Source organism: Tachysurus fulvidraco, chromosome 5, assembly GCF_022655615.1.
Source record: "Tachysurus fulvidraco isolate hzauxx_2018 chromosome 5, HZAU_PFXX_2.0, whole genome shotgun sequence".
Taxonomy (NCBI): Eukaryota; Metazoa; Chordata; class Actinopteri; order Siluriformes; family Bagridae; genus Tachysurus; species Tachysurus fulvidraco.
The window spans coordinates 1,293,609-1,303,265 of NC_062522.1; the positions used below are offsets into that span (position 1 = coordinate 1,293,609).

The 9,657-nt window shown below is 42.7% G+C and overlaps 1 long non-coding RNA gene across 1 annotated transcript; it reads right to left on the reverse strand.

Annotated features, from left to right (window-relative positions):
* Positions 1-7,267: 7,267 nt before the first annotated feature.
* On the reverse strand, positions 7,268-8,061 carry LOC125141247. The gene is made up of 3 exons (XR_007140629.1): positions 8,024-8,061; positions 7,897-7,943; positions 7,268-7,664 (listed from the first exon to the last, which is right to left on the reverse strand). It is a non-coding gene; the product is annotated as an uncharacterized LOC125141247 (long non-coding RNA).
* Positions 8,062-9,657: the final 1,596 nt, after the last annotated feature.

Below are 9,657 nucleotides of genomic sequence, written 5' to 3' on the forward strand. Positions count from 1 at the left end.
TAACCCTCATTCCTAAACAAATGCATGCATGAATATGTATATTTTTACTGGGGAGACACCTTGAAGTAACTTTTATCTAGTCTACTCTCCTTTTGCTTTGTAATTCAGTTTTTTAATTTTTATAGCTAAATAACTCCATATTTCACTTAGGACACCCTCTTCTCAGATTACAAACCCAGGGTTGTTTTCTGACCTGTCTCACAAGATCAACACTTGCTAATTAAGTGTTTTTTCCCCTATATGCTTATATTGAAGTTTTGAAATTAAGCAATGTGGTTCTCCTATGGGTAAAATTAAACTATGATTCTCATGGTTAATGATGTATGCTAGATGATGCCCATATTAACTACAGTAACTCCTCATAAGTCATGACTAATTCAGGATATGCCCACTCCTGCATACTCCTGCCCTGTCCTCACAGTCCTTTAGAATGTCAGGTCTTAATATTTTCAGACTGTTTCAAAACTGAATTCTGCCACAGCTATCGGTCTGAGCATTTGTTTCCTCTGTCTTCCTGGTTTATTACTTTGTTCTGTTTTGCCCTATCTTATGATTGTCTGCCACCTGTCCTGACCAAGTGTTATTGACTTTGATCTCTGCCTCGTCTACATTGTTGTGTTTGCCGATTCTGACCTAAGTCTGTTGTACCACGAGTGTTTTGATAATGCATGCAAATGGATCCTCACTCTCAAGACATATCATTACAGAAGACTTCACCACAAAGTGATCCAGCTGCTACCTTGCAATTCACAATGGAGCTCTTCACCCAAGCCCAGCAACCTGCCAGCCACCCACAAAAGTTGGCTCGTCTCAACTTGTCACAGCCCCCTCAAAAGCTGCAAGCAGAACACGCCTGTCGTGACGAGAGGAGAGACCTATCTGAATTCATGGAGCTGTCTATCCGAATTGATAACCTGATCAGAGCCCGGCGTTCATCCACACGCATCCCGCCATCCGAGAACGCCAAACTCATGCACCTCGGACACACTAACCTCACCCATAAGGAGAGAGCACATCACATCCATCACCGACTCTGCTTATACTGTGGTAAACCCGGACATCTGCTGCCTTCCTGCCCCATTAGACTACGTAACAAGCAGAGCACGCTCATGAGCATGACCACTTTCACCTCTTGAACTCAGAACTGTGCCCGGTTCGACGCACGCTTGAAACTACAGGAAAAAAACATTGATCTGGAGGCTCTCATCGATTCCTGTGCCACTGGAAATTTCATTTTGGAGGATTTTGTCAGATCAAATGCCATCCTGCTAACTAAGTGTGTCTCTCTGTTGGCAGTGGAGGCGATAGATGATCGACCTCTCAGAAAGGGATGGATAAGATTTGTCATCGAGGAAATCGAATTACAAGTGGGCTCCTGTCACAGCGAAACTATTCAATTCTATGTCATTACTTCTCCTCATCACTCCCTGATCATGGGTCTGCAATGGCTGAGGCTCCACAATACTGTCATCTCTTGGAGAGAACCACAGATTATAACCTGGGATGAAACCTGCGCTCGATATTATCAGCCCTCCAAAGCATTACTTCCGCATTACTTTGATCACCACACCTGGGACTCCAGTAATTCCCAGCCTTCCGGTCGAATATCACGATCTCGCAGAGGCATTCAGCAAAGTCAAGGCCACCAAGCTACCACCTCACCATCACAGCGACTGCTGCATCGAGCTTCTGCCCAATACCACACCACCTAAGGGCAGAATCTTCCCTTTGTCCCAACCAGAATCCGAAGCTATGAACAAATATATAGAGGAGGAACTAAAGAAAGGGTTCATTTGGCACTCTGTATCCCCGGCATCATCAGGGTTTTTTTCATGAAAAAGAAGGACAGAGGCCTCCGCCCATGCATAGATTATCGAGCACTGAACGAGATCACCGTGAAGTTTCACTATCTGCTCCCACTTGTCCCCTCAGCCCTGAAACAGCTGTGCAAGGCCAAGTTCTTCACAAAATTGGACCTACGCAATGCTTATAATCTTAATCGTATCAGAGAAAGAAGACAAATAGAAAACATTATGAATATTTGGTCATGCTGTTTGGCCTTTCTAACAGTCCGTCAGAGTTCCAATCCTTCATCAACGATGTTTTTCCAAGACATGCTGGATCGTTGGGTACATCCTCATCCACTCCGAGTCGTTAGAAGAACATGTCCAGCATATGAGGGCAGTGCTGGAGCGCCTGATCCAACATAAGCTCTATGCAAAGGCCGAGAAGTGTGAATTCCACAGACCTCCACGTCTTTCCTAGGCTATGTCATCTCCACCGGAGGAGTCGCCATGGACGACTCTAAAGTATTCTTTTTAACATATTTTAAACATTTTTTATTAAAATCACATTTATTTTCTTTAATTGTTATTTGTTTTTGTTATGATTTTATCGTGTTTCTTATTTTTTATATATATTTCTTTTTCTCTTTTATAAACTGTTTTCTAATTTCTATGTAAAGCACTTTGAATGACCTCTGTGTATGAAATGTGCTATACAAATAAACTTGCCTTGCCTTGCCTTGCCTAAAGTGGAGGCAGTGTTGAAGAGGCTCCGACCCCAAACTGTCAAAGAGCTACAATGCTTCCTTGGGTTTGCTAACTTCTACTGCCACTTCATCCATGAATTCAGCACGATCGTGGCACCTCTCCCTTCTATGACGAAGAAGGCACCATCCCGTCTCATGTGGTCACCTGAAGCGGTCAGAGCCTTCCACCTGCTGAAGGAGCGCTTTACCAAAGCTCCCATCCTGCACCACCCTGACCCGGCTTGTCCGTTCGAAGTGGACGCCTCCAGTACTGGCATCGGGGCGGTCCTTTCTCAGCGGCAGGGTCCGGCTAACAAGATGTTTCCATGTGCTTACTTTTCCAAGAAATTGTCTCCCACTGAATGCAACTATGACGTGGGGGATCGTGAGCTACTGGCCATGAAGGCGGCCTTTGAGGAGTGGCGGCACTGGCTGGAGGGGGCTCAGCATCCGTTTACGGTTCTCACGGATCATAAAAACCTAGAATACCTACTCTCAGCCAAGCGAATGAATACCCACCAAGCAAGATGCGCTATGTTTTTCACACACTTCAACTTTACAGTCACTTACAGACTAGGATCGAAGAATATCAAAGCCAACGCACTTTCCCGCCTTGACAATGAACCTGACCAGAATTCCCTGTCAGAGCCCATCATCCCCGAGGCTCAGATTGTCGCTCCCATTCATTGGGACATCATTACACAAATCTCTCAGGTTAATGCACTTTCTCTGCCCCAAAACCTATGTGCCGGAGAATCTACGCTCAACCCTCCTGAAACATGCCTCGCCCAGCTCCGGTCATCCCGGCATTTCAGCCACAACCCGACTCGCTCAAAACAAATTCTGGTGGCCCTCTCTGTCCGAAGACACCAGAGACTTCCTCAGAAGATGTACCGTGTGTAGCACATCAAAAGCCTCATATCAACTCCCGGCTGGATTGTTACAGCCACTGCCTATCCCACTGTGACCCTGGTCCCATATCAGCATTGATTTTGTCACTGATCTGCCCAAGTCCGATAACTGCACCGTCATTCTCACTGTCATCAATCGGTTCTCCGAGTCATGCCGCCTGATATCTCTACCCAAACTCTCCATGGCATTCGAAAAAGCAGAAACCCTCTGTAATTATGTATTTCATTTTTACGGCTTAACTGAAGATATCGTCCATCCAGAACATTTGCATCAGGCAGTGTATAAGGAAAGCCTGGAGGATCACCAATGACTCCAGCCACCCGTCCCACAGACTGCTCTCTCTGCTCCTTCAGGAAGACATCTCTGCAGCATCCGATTCCTACTTACTACAGCAACATGCTTGCTGCAAATATGCCGCCATCTGCTCAGCTCAGGGTGATGCTTCCCCCGCCACCTCCACCATAGCTGAGTGGACACAATATGGTGTTTTATTATTAAATAAATAAATAAATACAAAAAAAATGCAAAAATACCGCCATCTTATCAGCCCAGGGTGATGCTTCCCCTGCTGCACTATATCTGAGTGGATATACAACATCCTCGTTGCAAATATGCCACCATCTGCTCAGCTCAGGGGAAGCTTCCACTGCTGCACTATAGCTGAGTGGATATACAACATGCATCGTTGCAAATATGCCGCCATCCGCTCAGCTCATGGGAACCTTCCCTGCTGCACTATAGCTGAGCAGATATACAACATGCTCGTTGTATATATAAAAAAAAAGAAACATGCTTGTTGCAAAGCATCTGCTCAGCCTAGGCTGACGCTTTCCCTGACTATCGATTAGCCCTGGATGTACTAGAGTCTTCTAATAAGTGACGTGACATATGGCTAAGTAACCCATACTCAGAATTTGTTCTCTTCATTTAACCCATCCAAAGTGCACACACACAACAGTGAACACACACACCCGGAGCAGTGGGCAGCCATTTATGCTGCGGCGCCCAGGGAGCAGTTGGGGGGGTTTGGTGCCCCCTTGCTCAAGGGCACGTCAGTCAAGGCCGGCCCGAGACTCAAACCCACAAACTTTGGGTTACAAGTCAGACTCTCTAACCATTAGACCACGGCGTTGCGTTGCCCTGGCGTTGCTTCCCCTATGTATTCTGCTACAGCTACAAGCTTGCAAAAATTTGGCGCCATCTGCTCAGCCCAGGGCGATGCTTCCCCTGATCGTCGATTAGCCCCGGACGTACTATCTTTTAAAAGATTGTTCGAATACCAAGCTCAACGAGCAACCAGAGTCTTCTACAGGGTGCATGCTTCTCCTACCCATTAGCACTATAGCCTAGCGTATATATACTACATGCTCGTCATTATATCGCTGCCGCAGGGGCATATTATGCTTCCCCCTCGACGATTCACACTCGGCTCTACAGACTACAGCAACATGCTCATTGCAATATGCCACCATTCGCTCAGCCCAGGGTGACCTTCCCCTGATCCTAGATTAGCTGGATGTACTAGCTGGATGTCCTTACACTGGCTTCCAGTTACATTTAGAGTAGATTTTAAAGTATTGTTACTCATTTATAAATCACTTCATGGCTTAGGACCGAAATACATTACAGATATGCTAATTGAATATAAACCAAGCAGACTACTCAGATCATTAGGATCAGGTCAGTTAGAGATACCAAGGGTTCACTCAAAACAAGGTGTGTCAGCATTTAGTTATTATAACACCTATAGCTGGCATCAGCTTCCAGAAGAAATCAGATGTGCTTCAACAGTAGACACTTTTAAATCAAGATTAAAAACACATCTGTTTAACTCTGCATTTACTGAATGAGCGCTGTGCTGCTTCACCCTGACTGTGCTGCTTCACACTGACTGTGCTGCTTCACACTGACTGTACTGCTTCACACTGACTGTGCTGCTTCACACTGACTGTGCTGCGTCACACTGACTGTGCTGCTTCACACTGACTGTACTGCTTCACACTGACTGTGCTGCTTCACACTGACTGTGCTGCTTCACACTGTGCTGCTTCACACTGACTGTGCTGCGTCACACTGACTGTGCTGCGTCACACTGACTGTGCTGCTTCACACTGACTGTGCAGCTTCACACTGACTGCACTTTTAATCCAAATCACTTTTACTCCTGTTTTATTCTTTTTAACATATTTTAAACTGTTTTTATTAAAATCACATTAATTTTCTTTAATTGTTATTTTTGTTATGATTTTATCGTGTGTTTCTTATTTTTCATATATATATATATATATATATATATATATATATATATATATATATATATATATATATATATAATTTTTTTTTCTATTTATAAACTGTTTTCTAATTTCTATGTAAAGCACTTTGAATGACCTCTGTGTATGGAATGTGCTATACAAATAAACTTGCCTTGCCTTGCCTAGCTTCATACTGCAACATCGTTTTCTTCCCTCTGGATGTTGAAATCAAGCTTCATGAGAAACCATTGTTTCTACAGGACGCGTGCTCCCCTACCCATCCTCACTATTATTTAGTGGATATCCAACATGCTTGTTTATACTGCTGCACAGGGGTGCATCATGCTCCCCCTCTGCTTCACACTTCACTTTAACTGACTCAGCAACATGCTCATTGCAATATGCCGACATTCACTCAGCCAGGATGATGCTCCTCCGATCTTCGATCAGTTCCGGGCACGTGGATTTTTGCCCCAAACAGAACCATACCGCCAACACTAACTGTATGCATATCATCTAATAAATTCCCTTGTGACAAAGTGGTCCTGACAGAAATGAGGTTAAAGAAGTAACAATTTAGGAGTCAGTCATTTTAATGTTACTTCTTCAATTTCTCCATCACTCAAACCTGCTGCTTTAGTCCCAGGACATTTTTGCGGCAATCGAATGCTCCTTTCCCCTCCTCAGAGTACAGGTTATAGATGAAGTAAGTGGTGTATTTGGGATTACACTTCTCATTTCTGTGGAGAAAAGAGTGTTAACCTGCACCATATGTAAACTGTCTAATCTAATCTGATTACACAAATAAACTCTGACACAGTGTAATGACTAAACATGAGATTAAAACGAAAAAACACAGACTCGAGGATGAGGACTCTTTTCACACTGGTCTTCTCCATCAAATGATCAACAATTGTCTGCAAATCACAACCAATTAAACACTAATTAACACGAACTGAACACCATTTAAACAACAAGTAAACACCAAGTAACATACATACAGTGACACATTACATATAACTGTAGCAGAGCAGTAGGGGAAAGAGTGTAACAATTCTATATTAAAGAATTATAAAACTCCACAAAAGGCCCTTGGGGGCACAATATTCGACTACGCCACCCCTGAATTTATGAGGGGAACAGTCCTAAAAGGACACAGGTTCATTACCCAACAATGAGCAAGAGACGAGGGCATGAGAATAATACAATAAACCTTTATTTTTACAGTTTATGCCGAATTAATATTCTCGAAAAAATGTAAAATCTTCAGTCACTTATAACACGAAATCAAATACACAGAACACAAAACAACATACTTTAAATGGCCTTTCAAGATCAAGAGGAGATAACACATGACCCAGCCACAGCACAGTGTCAAGCCAAACCACTCACACACACTCACACGTGTGGAAGGCACACATCAAACACAGCACACAATTATTTCCTTCCACTCAAAGACGACCCACTCAGCACAAGTGTATCAAAAGTAAACCACCAAAAAAAAAAAAAAAAAAAAAAAAAAAAAAAAATAAAATACAAAAAATGAATCGACATTCCAAAACCAATCCAAAACATTAATTCCCCTCAGTTTAATCTAAACATACTCACAATATAAATCAAACCAAAATAACAAAACTAATCACTAATTTAACCAAATAGCCCAGATTCAAAGGGGGCAAAAGACCTACTTGGTTGACAGTATGAGATGGTGTCGGTTAACGATAGTTAGTACATGCAAATTTACTAGATTTACAATCACTAATACAGATTTTGGTAAATGCAGAGTTCACGTGAAACAAACACAGAACGGCCGACTGTAATACCGGTACACGGAGTGAAGCCCCGTTGTGATGAGTTGGAGTCAGAGCGACCCACAACAATATTCGCAGAGGCAAAACAGCAGCACAGTCATACCCATGGACTTAACCCTCTCATCCCTCAGAAGGGATCCGGACAACCAGATCAACCTGCCGAGCATATAACAGTAGGTTATTAAAAATAAATAAATAAATAAACTGCCGCAAACAGGGACCGAAATAATATGTACCAGCAATTAGCAGTTGTAACTCTCACTAAATGCAATCATCTTCACTAGATTGAATTTTCATGTTCACAAACTGGATGCCAACCCACACTGAAATGGTACCACACATAAGTTTCAGTACACCAGTTCGAATAAAACAAAAATAACGCACATACCTGAGATAACAGACAGCCCACTCCAACAACAGCGGGACAATATTGTCCTATAGTGTTGAACAGAGCACATAAGTAACATGCATATGAAGTTTGCCGGACAGGTTACCACGCGGTTACACACACATACCTGGGGAAAACCATGAATGGGGTCCCACGAGAGGGCGGTGCCAAAAATGACACATAGCCAGGTAACCTGAAACCTGCCTTTATATAACTTATTCACTTATCACGTGACCCAACAAGCAATTTATCTCATTCACTCTGCTACATAACACACACAGGTTTCTCTACTGATGGTACTAGATGTTAAAGTTTCATGAAACTCTCTCTCTCAACACACACACACACACACACACACACACACACATACACACACACACACACACACACACACACACACACACACACACACCTCTGAAGGTCCCAGATGTGGAAAAGTTCCTCACAGATGTAAGCAGCATCAGCTCCTGCAGCAAGACCTGCAGTGGTTGTCAGATATCCACCATATCCCTCTATTGTCTTAATCATGACACACTCTGTGCCTAGTCCCAGCTGACTGCTTTATCTCTGTCACATGTCTGACACCCACCCACAAACGAACGCATGCCACTACACTGTGTGTGTGTGTGTGTGTGTGTGTGTGTGTGTGTGTGTGTGTGTGTGTCTGCAAAAAACAAAATCTAAGAAAGTAAAAAAAATCTATTTAGGAAAAAAAAAATATAAGAAAATATGTCTTGTTTTTTGCCATAAAAGATAAAACGTCTTATAAAATACATTGCACACTAGCTCATAAATCTTAATTTAACACTAGATTTGCTAAACCTGCTCAAATTTGCATAAAATCCCTGGACCTCACACCTACCAGCACCCCTACAGCTCCATTGTTCTCCTGCTTTTGTTGTGCAAACGCCCCCATCACCTGTGAGGCCTGGCTCAATTGCATTTGTTCACTCAGAGTAGCTCAGATCCAAGGCAGGTCAAACCTCTGTCTGTGATGGAAACCTTCACGGCCTATCTATACAAAAGTCTGTTTAATTTATATAAAAAAATTGTGTGCTATGGTCTGTCATTGCCATAGTACATATAATTTTTGACTCGTCTGGAAAGTTTAATGTGTCATAACTTGGGTTTCCTTTCACATATTTGCCTGAAATTTACCAGGATTGTTTCAAATTATGAACTTTGCAAGTAAAATTAATTTTGTCTATTTTTGTTGAACTATGTGCTCGTAAAATAAATACATTCCTCCTCAAGTCCTGCCAGGTCAATTTGACCCGGCCACATTTAGTGGGCAATAGGTCACACTTTTGCCCTTTTCAGCGCAAAAATGCACACATAATATGTCCACTAACACACGCACCTAAAACACACCACACACACACACACACACACACACACACACACACACACACACACACACACACACACACACACACAAATTGGGCATTGCATCTCATTAGGCCTCCAGGAAAAAAAAAGTTACACATTTGTAAATATTTCACACTTTTGAAATGCCTTTTCCAAGCAGAGGGCAAAATATGATCTACCAAAACACACACAGATGTGTTTTCATATTCAAATCATATTTGTTTTCTCTCTTTTATTCATGAATTTAGTTGCTTCAGTTAGCTTTGACCTGGGGATGTTTGACATACACCAGCCAGTGGTTATCCAAAATAATATTTAATAAAAAAGCTTAAGGAAGTTTTATTCACAATACGTTATGCCAAGTTTTTGAGTGGTGTGTGTGTGTGTGTGTGT